Genomic DNA, 18,665 nt, shown 5'->3' with positions numbered 1-18,665 from the left:
GCGAGTATGTTGTTGAAGAGTTGACATACTCACGTGATTGTTGCGGTGGTAGTTCCTTGAGCATTCTTCCATCTACGTTGTCAAGTCCTGGCGTCTTCTTATTCAAGAGATTGTTGATGCAACTCATGATTTCTTGTGCCGAGATGGGAGGTATTTCTGTCCCATCTTCGTCTTCTAGATGGTCTTGTAGCCATTGTTCCACCCGATTGACGTGGTTCTGGTCTAATGGGTGGTCTATAGGTTTGGAGCTATTTTCAAATCCGTCCGCTATTGCATTGCCCTTGTCCGCAGGGGTGTAAACTTGTTGTCCGTTGACTGTAAGCGGCGGTACGTTCGTTCTTCTTTTGTTGAGTGCAGCAACGAGTTGCCATCCATCTTCTGTAAAGTCCAAATTTGAGTTTTTCGCGGATCATCGTTGGTTGCGGTGTTCCTGAAGCTGCACCTTGATTTGTCGTTGCAGTTGGTTTACGCGTCGTTTAATTGCTGATTGTCGTGTTTGGTGCCATTCTCTGTTAAGTCGGTTCTTCTCTGTAATCAGTCTTTTGATCTGTTGTGGTAGGTCATCTTCTCTTCTCCCCTGCTGATCCGGTCTTGGGTGAGGTGTGGCTTGAGTCACTGCTTCAGTAATAGCCTCAGTTAGAATGTGCTCCTCTTCATTTACGTCTGTTGCAGCGACGTTGTCGAGTAGTTTTTGCAACACTGTTCGTTTGTAGCGCTGCCAGTCGGTTTTCTTGGTGTTCAGTCGTTTGGCCTATATCTATTACGTCAGGGGCTCCTCTCGGTCTTGGGTAACATGTCGGCTCGTGTGGTCCTATTGTCTGGGCGTGTGCTCTCTCCACTGCGGTTTGGTGTCTTCGGCCGCTGATGATCTTGGTGTTGGAGCTCCACGTCGAATGCTTAACGTTTAGGTCGCCGGCTGTGAAGTATTTTCCTCTCATGCGCAACAAAGCTACGGCGTCTTCTATTTTGAGATGACCAGATGGTGGACGGTAGACTGCTACAAACGTAAGGGGTCCTGTTGTTGTTTCTACTGCTACCGCTGTCTCTTCAATCTTCTCCAGCTGCGGCTTTGGGGCACGGTAATGTTTCAAGGAGTTTCGTACATAGATCGCTGTGCCACCGCCGGCTGTTTGCCTGTCATCCCTGTAGCAGGTATAGTTAGCTATATTCGGTCTTATATCAGGCTTGAGATGGGTTTCGGAGACTAAACAGACGTCAATATTTTCTTCTTGTAGGAAGTTCCTGAATTCCAACAGCTGTGGATAAATACCGTTGGCGTTCCACGTCACGACTTTGAGGTCCTCAGCCGTTCTAGTTCTTGGCATGTTGGGTCTCTTGGGTCTCGGTTTGCGGACAAATTCTTCTGATTGCGGTGTCCACTGCTGTTTCGACGGCTGCAGAGATTATGCGTGGAAGTTCTGCAACGAGTTTCGTCAATGCCTGAAGAATGCTTTTCAGGTCGTTGACGTCTTCACTCTTCTGCGCGGTTTGAGGTTCTGCCTGGTCTTGACGTCGTCGCCGATACAGGTCAGGAAAGTCCTCTTTTTGGAACACTGTGTCGGTTGCTTCTGTGACTGTCGCTCGTCTGTCGGGGTTGGCACCCCAGGCCGACGTAGTAGGTCTCCGTCGGGCTTCCGGCGCAGCTTGCTGCTCGGGTCGTTGTTGTTCACGTAGCTCTGCACGAGTTCAGATGAGGCGGTCTTGGGCAGGTTGGACAGCCCTTGCCGTTCTCGTCTAGTATCTGTGGGCAGTCCATGGAGTCTCCTGCCGGCGTCTTTGTACGTGGTGCACCCCTTGTAGCTGGCCGGGTGTGCACCTCCACAGTTTGCACACGTGGCCGTCTTTTCTCTGACCAGAGTGCATTGTCTACTGTCGCGTCCTTCTCCACACTTTACGCACCGTGGAGGCATGGTGCAGTATGGTGCGACGTGATTTATGCGTTGGCATCGGAAACACATGATGGGTCCCTGCCTTGCTCTTAGTTTTTCGACCTTAATCACAAGGTTGTTTAGTCTTTCCAACTGGAAAATCTTCTTGTGCTCCTCCGTGTCCCGTAGTATGACTACAAACTTCGGTTGGGTTCGGGGTAATGACAGCTCCACATGTGCACTGCCCTTTTATACCTTGTGCGTGCGATACTAACGCCATCTCCTCATGTGCGTATCGCTATCCCATGACTTTCGTCACCTCAGTGTATATTCGTACCGTTTCACAATACCAATCAAACAATCTTAGTACTACATAAAGACCAACAATATAGCAGCCACCCCTTTCTATAGTGACCTGATATTTGGAATCTGTTTTTTAACTTAGCTGTAACAAACTGACTGCCCTTTTGTTTTTCTGCTTATACTGTAGCGTGGTATGGTTGCGAACTGCCGACATGTCTGTGACTGTTGCGTTATTGTAGTGGTCTATTGTCACGCCAGACCATGCAGTACCTCAACGAGGGCAAATCCTCAATGATATTTTAGGTGGTGCATTTGTGTCAATTTGTGTCACAAATTTACCAGTGATACCTCGAACGCTGTATGTTCTGCCGCATCAAAATACATAATTCATAAACAAACTTCAGTTGTGAAAGGGACAATTGAACTTACTGATAGAGTTCGGACGGAATCAAAGTAGATGACTGCCTTTTAATAAAATACCAGTGGCACGGTAGTGGCAGCTCAGCTTGTGGTGCACAAAGATCATAGAATTTTAACGAAAATTGTGCAAATGAATCAGCATAAAGAAAACGCTACTCCTCTTGTAAATCAGGCAAAGACTAAGCTGTAGTGAATGCAGCGTGCACTAAAGCTCTATTATTTGGCTCGTAATGTGTTTTGAAGAGTGTACTTTTACCCTGTTCCCCACATTAGAATGTATTTGTTTGTACAGAAGATCAGACTGTCTTCTGCCAGCTGTGAAATGTGGTGGTGGTTCTGAAATATTTTTGACGATCTTACGGTTGTTTCCTGTGACTTTTGTGGTCTGTGTGAAAGTACTGGCAACTTATGAGGTCTATGATTGCTGTTTAAGTTGTACTGTTCGATTAACGTGATAGGCATTGTTCCCAGTAGGAGACTGAATAGCAGATGACACGCTTGTGAATATCCAAGACTGGTTTTACGAGACTGCGAATTCAGCAGGGCGTCCTCTCTGTTAATACATCGGACCTTTGCAATCTAAATTGAAAAAGATAATTAAGGGACTGTTAACCTTTTCCTGTGCTTCGTGCAAGTTTGGTGGTAACCTGGCAAGAAATGATATAACATCCCATTGGCAAACATTTATAATTTACATTTATCGAATCGCGGGAGTATCCAGGCTGTTTCAGATACCAAAGACACACCTGCACCGAATTAGGCGAACTTTCATGTTATTTTGTCCATCCTTTGTAGGCATCACAACGAAATTGTTAAAGAGTAATTTTTATCCAACACATGCTGTCTATTATGGAAATACTTCACACATAATGCGTTTTATACCGTTACCTTCTGCTTATGATCTCCTACATCGGGTATTTAACGACTTTTCGTTTGTTGCGTCGGTTAACGGCGATCAGCTTTTCGTATTGCATCTGACTAAGTCGTTGACTACTTCACGCATAGTGATGAATGTTTCATTGGCAGGCCGCGGCCTCAGGCGTGCCACACTGACGTGGCCGCCGCCGACCTCGTGGCCGTCAGCGGGCTAAAATATGAAAACGATGGCACCGTCGCTGTGGACCTTCACCTAAGGCACGTTCTCTCAGAAGGACAGTTTCCTTGTCACATATTAGGTTTTCTCAAAATTCAAATTTTGAGATAGTCCTACGTCTGGCACTAAGTGTACTTAAATGATCAAGGAAATTTATTAGAGAGAGTTTGCGTACGTCTCCATTAACACAAGAGAGTCGTGTGTTAAATGCAATAAAAGAAAGAGAGCCAAACAATATACAATCAAGTGTTGCTCTTATGTTAGTGAATCATAGGTCGTACCACCCATGATGGTTCCCTTAAAATGCATAACGCTTATAAATGTTTTTTTTAAATTAATAACGAAATATTTCATTCAAGAATAGGGGGTATATTCCCTCAGTAGCGACTCAGTAGGCTAACGCAGCAATGTATAGTTTAATTGCAAGACATTTGGCATACAACAACGTCCAATAGAAGTTATTCGAAAAGCTCTGAAATAAAAAGAGAACATTTTAAATAAAGAAAAGTTCAATAAGAAATTCCACGATAACAAAACAGCTAATAGTGCATATAGTTACACCAGTTGACCACACATACCTGGCAGCGAAGTACCATGATACAACTGAGGTATCTCAAGAGTACTCTCGTTGCTAATCTCATTCCCGAGATAGACTGTCCGTGGTTCTAAGAGGGCGCGCTGAAGAGTAATGCCTCCGAATGTTTTGTGTGAAAACATTCAAAGATTTTAAGTATGGCAAACGTTACTAATACTCCACGTATTTTTCCTTTATGTCTATATACACTGACAGAAAAAAAAACACAGAAGAAGATGTGTGAATTAAAGGAAAATTAGTAGACGTGTTTCTACATCTGAAAGATGATGTATGTTCAGATTTCGGACCAGTCGCATAAGAGTGGCGCTAGTAGTACCACTGTTGTAGTTGTAGTCTTCAGCCCAGGGACTGGTCTGATGCAGTTCTCCGTGCTACTCTATCCTGTGGAAGTCTCTTCATCTCCGAATGACTACTGCAACCTACATACTTCTAAATCTGCTATGTGTGTTGATCCCTTGCCCTCCCTCTACGATTGTTACCCTCTACGCTTCCCTCCAATACTAAATTGGTGAGCCCTTGATGCTTCAGAGCGTGTCCTATCAACCGATCCCTTCTTCTAGTCAAATTATGCCACAAATTTCTCTTCTCCTCAATTCTATTCATTACCATAGTAGCACCACTGTGAGGATGCAAATCAGGTTTACTTTAAATACATGTTGTAAGGGTGGTGAGACTTAGTTACCTTTGAGACTGGATGTGGTACACTGATGATACTCAAGAATACTTTGGAGGCGACAAAGCCGCCATTATAAACAACTCATTGAATTTGAACGAGGTTATGTTATAGAGCTACGAGAAGCTGGAAGTTCCTTCTCCGATACTGCAGAAAATCTTGGCAGGAATGTAGCCACTGTACATGATTGCTGGCAGAAGGTGCGGTCACAAAAAGACAAGTCACCGGACGGTCACGTGGCACTACCGAGAGAAAAGACCGTTGTGTTCGGTGTATGGCTCTGGCGCATTGTGCTGCATCTGCAGCAGCAATTTGAGCAGCAGTTGGGACCAGAGTGACACAACGAACTGTTACAAATCGGTTCTTCAAGGACAGCTCCGAGACAGACGTCCTGTGGCGCGCGTTCCACTGACCCCAAATCACCGCCGTTTGCGACTTCAGAGGTGCTAAGCGAGAGCTGATTGGGAGGCAGGGTGGAAGTCTGTTGTGTTCAGATGTTCATATGTGTGAGAGTTCCTAAGGGGCCAAACTACTGACGTCATCAGTCCCTAGACTTACACACCACGTAAACTAACTTAAACCAATAACCACCACAACTGTCTTCTAAATTGAACACGAGCGCTACGCTAGCGCTAAGAGGTTAGATAAGTGGATCAATGACTTTTTTATTTTTTTACCGATAAGGATTTAGGAAAGAGAGATAAGGAATTCACATTTATTGTCTATAACACGACATACAGTCACCAATCACTTTTATTTTACAGTTCGCATTGCCTACTTTAGCCCAAATAAAGAGGTACTCATCAACATTCAACTTCTTCTTCCCTCTTGTTGACAGTACAAAGGGCTTGTCTGGAACCAAAATATCATACGGCACCTTAGCAAGTGTGCCTGAAGTCTATGTTATACTCCATGTCGTCCACGCAAGAATTTTTGTTCAGGGAACGTTAGGCGTCACTTGCCGCGCGGCCTCTGACTGGTGCGCCCCTAGCGAGCCCGGTTCAAAGCAGAGCCCGGCAGGCAGAGCGCACTAGTATTACTTGCGCTCTGCCAGGCTAAAAGTCACTTCCAGTGACTGCGTAACTAGCGATAAGGGCGCTCTATCGGCAAGCACCGCAGCACGCAACGTCATTCACTCTGCGTCTGTCGACGGGTGCGGACGCTGTGCTCTTGGGTTACGCTGGGCGTTGACTTTCAACGTTCACTTGTCTTAACGTACCTCTGCAATGCCTAGGCGACGTTATTATCGTCGCCGTTGGTGGCGCATGGTGCGTGTGTACAAGACTTTGAAAGCCATAGATATTGACCTTGCTGGGCAATACAATAAGCAGCAGCTTATTGGAGGCCCAAATGAGTTTCGTGGACTAAGACTGTAGTTCACATGTGAAGTTTCTGCCGTGTTTGGTGGTAGTACATGGTTGACTCTTGCGGTTGTTTGGGGTAACCATGTAGGCTACACCCGTGTCCGAGGGAGGACTCGAACCTCCGGCGGGAGGGGCCGCGCGATCCCTGTCGTCGCCCCTCTAACCGCGAGGCTCTGTTGTGTTTTCTGATGGAAGCTGGTTCAGTCTCGGTGCCAGTGATGTCTGTGTGTCCTTTAGAAGAAGGCAAATTGAGGGCCTGCTACCAATTTCTTTGCATGCTAGACACAATAGACGTACATCTGTAGATATGGTACGGAGTGCGATTTCGTATGTCAGTAGGAGCACTCTCGTGGTTGTGCCACGTACCCTGATTGCTAATTTGTACATCAGTCTGGCGATTCGGCTTACTGTACTGTCATTCACGAAGAGCATTCCGAGGGGTGTTTTCCAATAGGATAACGCTCGCCCAAACACCACTGTTGTAACCCAACATGCTCTACAGAGTGTCAACATGTTGCCTTTGCTGCCCGATCACCAGTTCCTGGGACATCACCTGGTGACAACTCCAACGTCGTTCACAAATAGCATTTCCCATTCTCCCCCCCCCCCCCCCCCCCCCAAGTGCAACAGGCATGGAGCTCCACCGCAAACCGACATCTGGCAGCTATACAGCACAATGTATACACGTTTGCATGCTTGTATTCAATATTCTAGTGGCTGCGCCGCTTATTAATGTAACAGGATTTCAAATTTGCAGTTTTAACATGTTACCTAGACAAATGTATTACCGAAATTTCATTACTCAGCATTAATTATTTTTTGGTTTTGCGATTATTCCAGTCAGTGTATTTCTGAAAATCTAACCGTTTACCCGAATAAATATTTTGTAGTAAATATAAAATTTAGCTGATGGCGGTTATTAATTTACCAACATTTCACGTCTGCAATGGCTTATCCCACGCTTACATTAACCTGTGATCTTGAATGTTAATGACTTACGTGTGTCACCTAGACAAATGTATTCCCGCAATTTCATTACTCTACATAAATTCTTTTTTATGTGTTGTTTCCGGCAGTGAGTTTGAGAGAGGTTGCGTACACCTCCACTGACCTAAAATAGTAGTGTGTTAAATGCAACAGCAGAAAAGAGTGCTAAATTATTTACAACGAAGTGTCGCTCGTATAACACGAACTCTTAGGTCGTACCGACCATGATCGTTCCTTAAAATGCATATCGTTTTTAAATGTTTTATATTAATGGCCAATATTTCACTCAAGAATAGAGAGCACAGTCCGTCACTAGCATATTAGTAGGTTTACGCAGCAATGTATAATTCAATTGAAAGACATTTGGCGTACAACAACGCCAAGATGATGTTACTAGAAACGATCTGAAACAAAAAGTGGATATTAAAAAAGATTCAACTAGTAATTCCACGATAACATAATAGTTAATAGCACATATGATTACCTCAGGTAACCACACACACCTGGCAGCGAAGTGCCATGACACATTTGAAACATGCCAAGAGCTCTCTCCATAGTTGATCTCATTCCTGGGAAATATTGCCCATAGTTTTATGAGGACATACTGTAAAGTAATGCCTCCGATTTTTGTGTGAAAAGTGTTAAGGCTTTTCAGATAAAACAAATGCTGTTAACAGTCTACATCTGTAGTCTTCATGTCTACATTTTTTCAGCCCTCTGCCGCCAGAGGGCTCCGAATTATTGCGCTTCAAATGGCGGTGTGTGACGTAACTAGGTCTGTGCGTGAGAAACAGCTGCTGTAATCGAGTTTCGAATTTGAAGAGTTCGTCCACACATGGAGCACCCTCTCTTTCAGCGTGACAATGCCAGACCACACACGAGAGCTGCGACATCTGCAGCAATCCGACGCCTTGGGTTCACTGTCGACAATCCTCCATACGGTCCCGACTTGCCACCATCCAGTTTTCATCTGTTTTCAAAAATTAAAGAACACCTTCGATGACTTCATTTTGATAGTGACGAAGCTGTGCAAGCAGAGGTGAGGCTGCTGCTCCGCCAAAAATTTCAAACATTCTACTGCGACAATATCAATAAACTGGTCTCTCACTGCGAGGGTCGCCAGGGTGGCTATATTGAGAAATTAATATGTATATATGAAGAATAGAGCTGTAGAATGTTAATAAGGTTTGTTTTGTTTAAAAAGCGTTAACAGTTTTCACATAAGAAATTCGGAGGCATTACTTTTCAGTAAGCCATTGTAGAAAAATGCTTGGTGAAAATACGAAAGCAATAATTCTTCTCCATAATGCAGTAAGAACATATTTCTTCAAATAACAATTCCCAAAATTCTGGCCAGATGCTAAACTTAATACTAGAATTTAAATCGTCCATAGTTCCTCGATACCAGTTCCATAATCCCCCATTTTCTTCTTCCTGTCGTGACAAACATCCATCAGCTCAGTCGAGTGGACGTGATGTGTCCCTAGACTCCGTCGGTAAGCACGAACATTGCTGTCGCGTTCTGACGACCCACTTGAGGAAGTGTTACATCACATTATGTCAAAGCTTCCGAACACCTTGTCACAATTACAAGGCAGGCGAACATGTTGTTCGAGCTTCCCAATGACCCGAAGCAGTTACAAGGTAAATGAATGTGTCTGTTATTAAATGATAGCAAAATTACCAGTAAATGCATTAATTAACAATAAGAAGCTTAGAACCGTACTAACCTACACATAGTGCAACCAGGAGAGCATATGTTTAATATCACTTTTGTACGTTTTTCTTGAATACCTCGAAATCCGCACCCTCCACCGAAAATGTGTCGCAGTACAAAATTAAACTACATTAAATTTCCTGCCATAAATGCCCTATTCATTTTTTTCCCTAGCACTAATATTTTGCTCGAAGAGTGAGCGGCCATGTTCAGAATCCCGCGAGATGTACGTGCGCCATTGCTTAGGTAGTTTTTGTAGGACGTGTTTGAGGTAGTACCACGACTTTATAGACCACAAGTGTGCGTATCAAATTGTTCGCCTCAACTTCCTCTGCATACTGTGGTACGTTGTAAACAATGACAACGTTTGCCGGCTGAAGTGGCCGAGCGGTTCTAGGCGCTACAGTCTGGAGCTGCGCGACCGCTATGGTGGCAGGTTCGAATCCTGTGTGATGTGTGATGTCCTTAGGTTAGTTAGGTTTAAGTAGTTCTAAGTTCTATGGGACTGATGACCTCAGAAGTTTAGTCCCATAGTGCTCAGAGCCATTTGAACCAATGACAACGTTTGAATAACATGGAAAATAAATAACGATGTACACTAAATGTGTTCTGTCTTGGAAAGCATTCAGAATGAGGCATACGTCCGTATTACGTTTTTTGTTAAGAATCACTTATACTATCACCCCCCAAATCATGTTCCTATCCTCCTGCCTCACCCCGTACAAATACAGTTCCGCAAAAGCATACAAAAATTAATTGATAATGTGCAGGCAGTTAAATAGTCTTAATTATTCAATACAGTATATTCTAAATTGAAAACCAAGGCCTGATAATGTTTTAATTAGATGTAGTATAAGAAATATGTTTAATCCGATGACATTTTAATTTAATTTTGGGCGCCAGGTGTGGTGTGTAAATAAGCAATCACCAGTGTTAAATCTGGTGCCCGCTGTGTGAACCGGACACCTAAATTCGTTTGATATAATCTCCGGCCAAATAACTAAAAAATGAACGCCTAGGTTTATTAATGATGATCGTATGGCTCGGCGCTGAGTAGCAAGTCTTTTCAGCTAACGTCACACCGGACGATTCGCGTGTCGATGATGATGAAATGCTAATGAGGGCCACACAACGCCCAGTCCTCGAATAGAAAAAAGCTCCCACCTGGCCGGGAATAGATCCCAGGCCCGTCGCATGTCACTCAAACGCGCTAACCACTCAGCTAGGCGGGCGGACACACTTTTAGCAAACAGAATTAGGCAATAAATTAAGCATATCAACTTAATGGGAAAAAGCGATCAAAGAGGTGAACCCACAGAAATATTAGGCGAGCATAGGTTGAAAACAGGAAAATCAGTTGGTGTCCACCATATCAGCAACGTCGAACCCTTCACGGAATAAGGTGTATGTGTGTGGGACAAACAAACGCTGAATTTAAATGCAAGCTGGAGGTAATCGGCATCGCATAGTAGAGCAAAAGTCGATGTTACATTTTCTTTTGTAAGTGTCATTTCCTCATGTGGTAAACATTTGGCTGGGTAAATTGTTTCAGAGTCAAAGGACAGATTATTAACTAAGAGGAGAAGTGATTGTTAACTCAGACTATTTTGATGCTTTCTTCAGTCATGGAGAAATGTAACATTTTCTCACAAATGAAACTTCTCCCTTAGAGGCGATAGCCACTTGTGTTAACATGGCTGTCCATGTACCGAAGCGATTTGACAACGGGTCGGTTGCACAACTGCTTCGGCAAAGGGATAAAGGACAACTTTCCATTAGAGTGGCTAAATGTCGCTTCAGTAATCATAAAGAAGGCAAATGAAATATCATAAAGCAAAATAAAATGTGTAGTCGAGAATTGTCAATAACTGTATGTACACTGCGCCACTGGAACTGTAATACTATGAAGACGGTCTGCATCTAATGTCATACTGGTATGACGTGTACTACACGATAGGATGTACAAACGATTATCATTTCAGCACAAGCGCCAAAAGCAAGTAGGAGTAACACCACCTACATTCCGCATGTGAGGAAAGATCCCACAGCGGGTTTCTCATTTATAGATCACATTCGGATGTTCTTTTGTTTGTGAGAATACCATGTTATGTCTCGTGTAAGAAGGAGAAATGTTTGCCAGTACGTGTCGAAATTCGACAGTGGCAGGATGACGACCTGTTAACGTTCTGCGATGTTGCTTCCCGCTGAGGTCGGGATCCCCTGACTGGCATGCTAATGTTGCATCGAAGGTCTCGGGAGGGTCATTCTCAGCGCATGCAGATTCTCAATGACCATTGTGACTAGCGCCCGAGAGAACAACTGTATTTATCGATCGCTTGTTTCAAGCAAATATTAAGCTGATGGTCAAATTACATGGTATTGTTCCTTGAGGAACTTGTACTCTGCAGTGGCCATCAAGGAGATTCCCAGTCTGTCTTGTGCTACTTAGCCGATCCGTTGTTAATTCTGTCCTACTTCTGCCAGCAGAAATTTTCGTTTGGTGTTGAGAATTATTTCAGTGCATCTACTCAGTTGGGACTCAATGTCCGATGATAGTGTCTATAGGCAGATAAAAAAGGTAGCTCTCAATGGGTCATACGACCAGTCGTCCAGTAACGGGGTACTTTTTGCTTGAAAAAAACGAAGTAGAAGGTTTTAGTTATTATTTTGTGCGTGCAGTTGAGAGTTGGTTGAATCCAAATTTTTGATCTCCAAAATCCTGGGGTCAATTTGTTGAGAGAAAGAAAAACAAGAAATTTTCGAATTTTTGTACGTTTACGCCTATTACTCGGAAACTATGCATCTCACTGAAAATGTTACCCTTACCAAAACGAAAGGGCATTAAATTTTCCATCGAATGAACTACTCAGATGTGAAAATTGGTGCAGCCGTTTGGTCACAGTCAGCTGTCAAAGTTCGGTCACTTTTACCAACTTGGCTACAAAGTCGGCTCCAACACCTGTAACTCAAAACCGGCTACTCCAAATGAAAAACGTCAAGTTATCAGAGTTGTAGAGATTGAAATTTCATGTTAAAAAAGCATCTAGTTTTTCAGTTTTAGGCACTATAAAGAGTTCATACCCTTGAAAGCCAAAGTAATTCCATTTTGCAGCTTTTTAAGTCAAAGTCATTCGGTGAAACGAGATTTCCAGTGGGAAGCAGACTTTCTCACAAGCAATTATGTATTTCTATGTAAATACTTTTACTTTTATTCATTAAGATGTATTTTTATCCATGTTTTAATTGCTGAGAGTGGGTTGCTAAAATTAAAATCAAGTACACAGTAATGGCCAATATGTATTTACGTATGAGAAATATAAAAATTTGTACAAATGAACAAATACAGGGGCATGAAAACATTAAAAAAACAAAATTAAAGTATTAGAGATAAACATTTTATCAAATTTCACTTCCACCGAAGCCGTTTGGGAGACCGCGCGAGATCCTGGTTCAGCATCCGACCTTCAGAATCCATTGCGGCACCTTCACCAACTTCTCCAATCTCTTCCTCATCCCCGTCGAGCTCAGTTTCTGCGACGTTCTCGCAGGATAAGCCACAACAGTGTTTGCACATCGAGGAGCAGTTCAGTCCAGATTTGCGACGTCCACATACTACTGTGCATCCTGCTTTTTTTCTTTTTTTCGTGCGCAGAAAACCATCTAGTAGCGTGTGTGGTGCCGACCTGTCATCATCGTCACGGGAAGCAAGCCTCACAAGTTCTTCTTTCAGCCCCACTCTCATGGATCAGTTTTCTTCCCAGCCAAGATTGCACCTGATCGTAGGATAGCAGTGAGTCCCACTTTGTTTCTTCCGATGTTGGCGGCAGTCTTTCAAGTTTGAAAGATTTTCTCGGGGCAGACTTTACAAAAAGCTCGTATCAGCGCTCTTCCAAAGTCGCGCAGTTGGAATACTGATACAGGGTTAACATTAGCTGTTACGTCTTAGGAGACTGAAGGCTTAACAAATTCAACAGGTTGCACTTTGAGGTGTGGCTTTTGCGCCATAAGGTTTAGTAATTTCGCTTTTCCTTAACCAAAACTAGAGAATGTGGTGTCACATCCTGTGAAAGTATGGTTGAAAAGAGAAAATGCAGGATCTACTCGGAAAGAATTACTGGAGTACCACATTACTGCTGATTTCCTTCTTCCCAGTTTATGGAAGTACAAGTTGCTCTTGTTGTTTCCTTGACCCATTAGGAAAACAAGCACATAAATGACGTCCCCCACGATTGCCACACCGTTAAACTCAGTAACTTGGGAGATGACTGCTTCCACAATTAATGAATCCGAAGCTTCTTCTGCCTGTAGTAATTGAATATCTGCGGCCTCAAATTTCCCCAATGTCATAGAAATCAAGCGGTTCTCGTTGCTCTCATTTGCGAGAAACGTCTCTTGTGCGACTGCAGCATTTGTATTTTCATCGGAAGCGATATCTGATGAATAAACTGGTGCCTTTAAAAGAAGAGATCTTTTAGAAGACGTTGCTCCCCTTCGCGAAGCACTATTTGGGTAGCTATCGAATATATATATATATATATGTGTGTGTGTGTGTGATTTCAGATCCGTAGTGCTTTCTAAAGCAATAATTTTGACACGGGGTCAAATGATTGACAGAACTTCAAGTCTCTATGAGATTGCTTGATAACACACAGTCTGTGAAACAATGTTAATGGGTTTATGGTAGGAATCCTCTTCTTTCCTATCCTGAGATCCATAGCGCGGGATGCAAGTATTATAACCTTGAGGCTGCGTTAAAATGAGACGTTTTAAAGCTCCTCTCCTTTAATTCTGGTGTTCCCCTTAATTCCTTCTACTAATGCCGCATTACAATTTAACAATTCATCACCAATTACTCCACAGTTTATTGGAAATGGTGGAGGTTTTAACAGCCGGTCATTCAGTTTGTCACTAGTTGGAACTCAGCGCTGAAGCTCTTAAATCCACATGTTGCTCGCTTGTTCTTGATGATGTATCACAGTGTTCTTCAATTTTTTTTACAAACGTCCTGTAAGGATGCCATCCCTGAAGTCTTCTTTGTTGGCACTGAATCGGCGTCCGTGAATTACACCGCAGCAGGAAAGTATGGGGAATTTTCTTAGTGTGTTTAAACGCAGATTCAAATTACCAGTACGCTCAGCCTCAGTGAACTGTTTTGTGAGTATAATATTGCACCCATAATTCGGCTTTCAAGCATATGAACGCTTAATAGTGCCTAAAACTGTAAAACTGGATGCTTTTGTAACATGAAATTTCAGGTTCTAAAACTTTGATAACTTAACATTTTTCATTTGCAGTAGCCGTTTTTGAGTTTCAGACGCTGGAGTCGACTTTTTAGCCAAGTTGATAAAAATGACTGAACTTTGACAACATACTATGCCCAAACGGCTGCATCAATTTTAACATTTAACTAAGTCATTCGCCGCAAAGTTTAATGTTCTTTCATTTATGTAATGGTGACATTTTCAATGAGATGCATAGTTTCTTAGTAGTAGACGAAAACCTGAAAGAAGTGCCAAAATTTCGTGCGTGTTTTTCTTTTGCCCCAAAAAGTTATCCCGAGATTTTGAAGGTCGAAAACTTAGATTCTACATACCCTCAAATATATACGCAAGATAAAAAAATGAAATCTTCTACTTCATTTTTTCCAAGCTAAGGGCCTTTTATGCGACGCCGTTACTGGACTACGCTTGAAACAGCTAACAGGTGCTGATGCTCGCTTATTGAAGAGGGCAGTGAATGCATTCACTATGGTTTGTCTGCGGTCTCTTCGAAGTAGTTTTAGGGTTTCCGATGAATACAGCATGGAGCAATATAAGCAGGGCGTAATGTAATAGCTACTCAAGAAGCTATCGTATCTGAAAAAAAAAATGAGTCATGGAATCTAAGCGTGTAATCTATACATTTGCACTCCTTAATTATATTCTACATGGTTCAAATGGTTCAAATAGCTCTGAGCACAATGGGACTTAACATCTATGGTCATCAGTCCCCTAGAACTTAGAACTACTTAAACCTAACTAACCTAAGGACATCACACAACACCCAGTCATCACGAGGCACAGAAAATCCTTGACCCCGCCGGGAATCTATATTCTACATATTAAAGCATATAAATACCAAAGAACACCAATATATATTAGTAATACACGATACAGAAATAAAGTGTATTACAGTTTCCTTGTAAACTAGTACGTTCGTAATTTTTTGCATAAATGACAGGGTAATTTCACATACATCGCTTGAGAGCCAGAGTAAAAGCACCATTGATGTGTACACTTATTACAATGTGTACTTTCTTGGCTGTCTCTTTGTATGGAATCAAACACAAAATTCTGGATGAAATTAACTAAGAAGCCCCAGAGATAACCTACACTGAAGTCACATCACCGAACAGTTGTGCGACATAAACGGAAGTTGGTAGCGTGTTTTCACATCTGAACGATGATGTCTAATCAAATTTCGTACCAGTCGCGTAAGAGTGGCGCTAGTAGCACCACTTTCAAGATGCAAATCATGTTTGCTTTAAATCCACGCTGTAACGATCGTGAGCGTCAGTTGCCTTTAAGACAGGACATGGTGAGTTGCTGTTAGTCAACAATGTCTTTAAAGCAACAAATACGCCTTTATCAGCAGCTGACTGAGTTCGAAAGACGTCGTGTAATGATGCCACGAGAAGCTCGATGTTCCTTCTGCGGTACTGCACGAAGACTTGGTAAGAATGGAGCCACTCTACACGACTCTGGCAGAGGTCGTCACTGGACTGTAGGGTCGCTAGGTGACCGGGCTTCGGACGGCCATGTAGCACTACCGGGAAAGACGACCGTCATGTTCAGCGTATGGGTCTGGCGCATCGCTTCGCATTTCCAGCAGCAATTTCAGCAGTATTTGGCACCACAGTGACACAATGAACTGTTACAAATCTATTACTTCAAGAACAGCTCCGAGACGGACGCCCTGTAGCGTTCATTCCTCTGACACCAAACCACTACCGTTTGCGACTTCAGAAGTGTTAAGCGAGAGCTTGTTGGAGGGCAGGGTAATAACGAATGATGATGATGATCAAATAATAAGGACAGCATAAACACCCAGTCGGAGGGCAGGGTGAAGGTCTGTTCCTGATGAAAACTGGGTGTGCCTCGGTGACAGTGATGGCTGTGTGTTGGTTAGAAGGAGGCCGGTTGAGGGCGTGCAAACAAGCTATCTGGGTGGTAGACACACTAGACCTATACCTGGAGTTATTGTCTGTGGTGCAATTTCGTGTGACAATAGGACCACTCCCGTGATTGTCCAACGTACCCAGATTGTAAATTTGTACATTAATCCGCTGATTCAACCTGTTGTACTGTCATTCAGGAACAGCATTCCAACGCTCTCCCACTTACCACTGCTGTCACCCAAAATGCTCTACAGAGTGGCGATATGTTGCCTTGGCCCACTCGATCACCATCTCCGTCTCCAGTCGAGCACATATGGGACATCATCGGACGACAACTCCGCAGTCATCCACAACCAGCTATAATTGTCCCTGTATTGACCGATCAAATGCAACAGGTATGGAACTCCATCCCACGAACTGACATCCGGCTACTGTACAACACAATGCATGCACGTCTGCGTACTTGCATTCACCATTCAGACGGTTACACCGATTGTTAATGTACCAGCATTTCACATTTTCAATGATTTATCTCACACTTACATTGACCTGTCATGTTTCAATGTTAGTAACTTAAGTTTGTTACCCAGACAAATGTATTCCCGAAAGTTCATTACTCTACATTTCTTAGTTTTTGGTGTTGCGATTATTTTTTCTTCAGTATATTCCTGTACTAAACTACGTTGTGACAGGGAACCTATGCTGATCTAGAAGGTAAGAGGCTGTGTAGCGGGAGACCTCTGATACTTCTTTGGTTCTGCTCGGATTCAGCGTATTTCTGAGTGCAGTTCGGGGTACTGTATAACTGTCGTGTAGTGATACCCTCACATCTATCACATTATTATGATATCGATATCAATTAATACCGGGGACTTGTTTTGAATGGCTTTGGTCATTCCTTTTGACGCATTCCGCTAATAAACTGCATTTGATAGATGTTTATCAAGGCAGACTGTAGAGAGAGTCGGCAATTGGGTCCAATGCCCACAGTTAATAGCCGGTCCCAACATTAGTTTCGCACTGTGCAGGCAAAAGTGTAATTGGCAGTGCCATTCTTCTTAGGGTCCCATCCTTGATTGTCTTGGTTTCTAATGCTTCATTGGAAACAGAAGAGCTGCTACTATAACGGGTAGTCAAATAAAACGGAAACAGAAGCCGAAAGTATGCAAAGTGTTTATTATTTCAAAAGTAATCACCATCACTGCTAATAAATTTATCCCACTGCGACACAAGACGGTCAGTGCCTTCATGGAAAAATGTTTGGGGTTGTGTGCGGAACCCTGAGTGTACCCACGCGTGCACGTCTTCGTCCAAAGTAAATCGACGGCCACGGACATTTCTCTTCACAGCTCCAAAAGTACAGAAATCGCACGGGGAGAGATCGGCACTTAACGGAGGATGTACAAGGACTTCCCAGCGAAATTTCTACAACTTACCAGAAAAAAAACCTTGGGAAAATGCTGGTGGGCCACTTTTTTGCATTCGCCTCGTTTTTATTTGACTGCCCCTTACACACATTCCTTCCGTCATTGACCTCGTACCAGCGTAGTTGTGCTCTTCATTACAAGTACCACTAAAAGTCTTTCGCGAAATGTTATTTACCATATTAGATAAACACTGCAGTCTGCATCATGTTGTAATTCATAAACCGAAGACTAGTAGCTTTCTTTCAATTATTCACTCCATTCCTCTTGACAGATCCCTCTGGCATCTGTTGCCGATTCTTCACCCTGATGAGGAAATTTGAAATTTGTAGTAAGGTCTTATGGGATCAAACTGCTGAGGTCATCGGTCCCTACGCTTACACACTACTTAATCTAACTTAAACTAACTTACACTAAGGACAACACACACACCCATGCCCGAGAGAGGACTCGAACCTCCGACGGGGGTAGCCGCGCGAACCGTGGCAAGGCGCCCATAGACCGCTCAGCTACACCGCGCGGCCCTGATGATATTGTAAACTTTGAATTCGAAGGGGCTTCAAACTTCCTTCAGTATACTGATCTAGTTCTTTTTTCGTTCTCGGTCAACTTTGGGAGTAGATCATCGGATTTCGAAATTACTCTGTATGCTCTTCACTGAGCCGCCATTCAGGTATTTATTTCTCTTGTCAGTGAAACAAGTTTCATGCGCTGGTTCTCGGCCATTTCTTTTAGGCTTCCCGGTTTCAAATAAGTTTGCTGGGTATACTGCCACAAGCAGCAGTATTGCTTCGGTGGTTCAAAAAAATGGCTCTGAGCACTATGGGACTTAACATCTATGGTCATCAGTTCCCTAGAACTTAGAACTACTTAAACCTAACTAACCTAAGGACATCACACAACACCCAGTCATCACGAGGCAGAGAAAATCCCTGACCCGCCGGGAATCGAACCCGTGAACCAGGGCGCGGGAAGCGAGAACGCTACCGCAAGACCACGAGCTGCGGACACTTCGGTTGTGTCGCTCTGTAGCATATCACTGCTCATCGCCACATCTTCTTTAGT

This window comes from Schistocerca americana, chromosome X (genome assembly GCF_021461395.2).
Source record: "Schistocerca americana isolate TAMUIC-IGC-003095 chromosome X, iqSchAmer2.1, whole genome shotgun sequence".
Classification (NCBI taxonomy): Eukaryota; Metazoa; Arthropoda; class Insecta; order Orthoptera; family Acrididae; genus Schistocerca; species Schistocerca americana.
Note: the sequence above shows the minus strand (reverse complement) of the source record.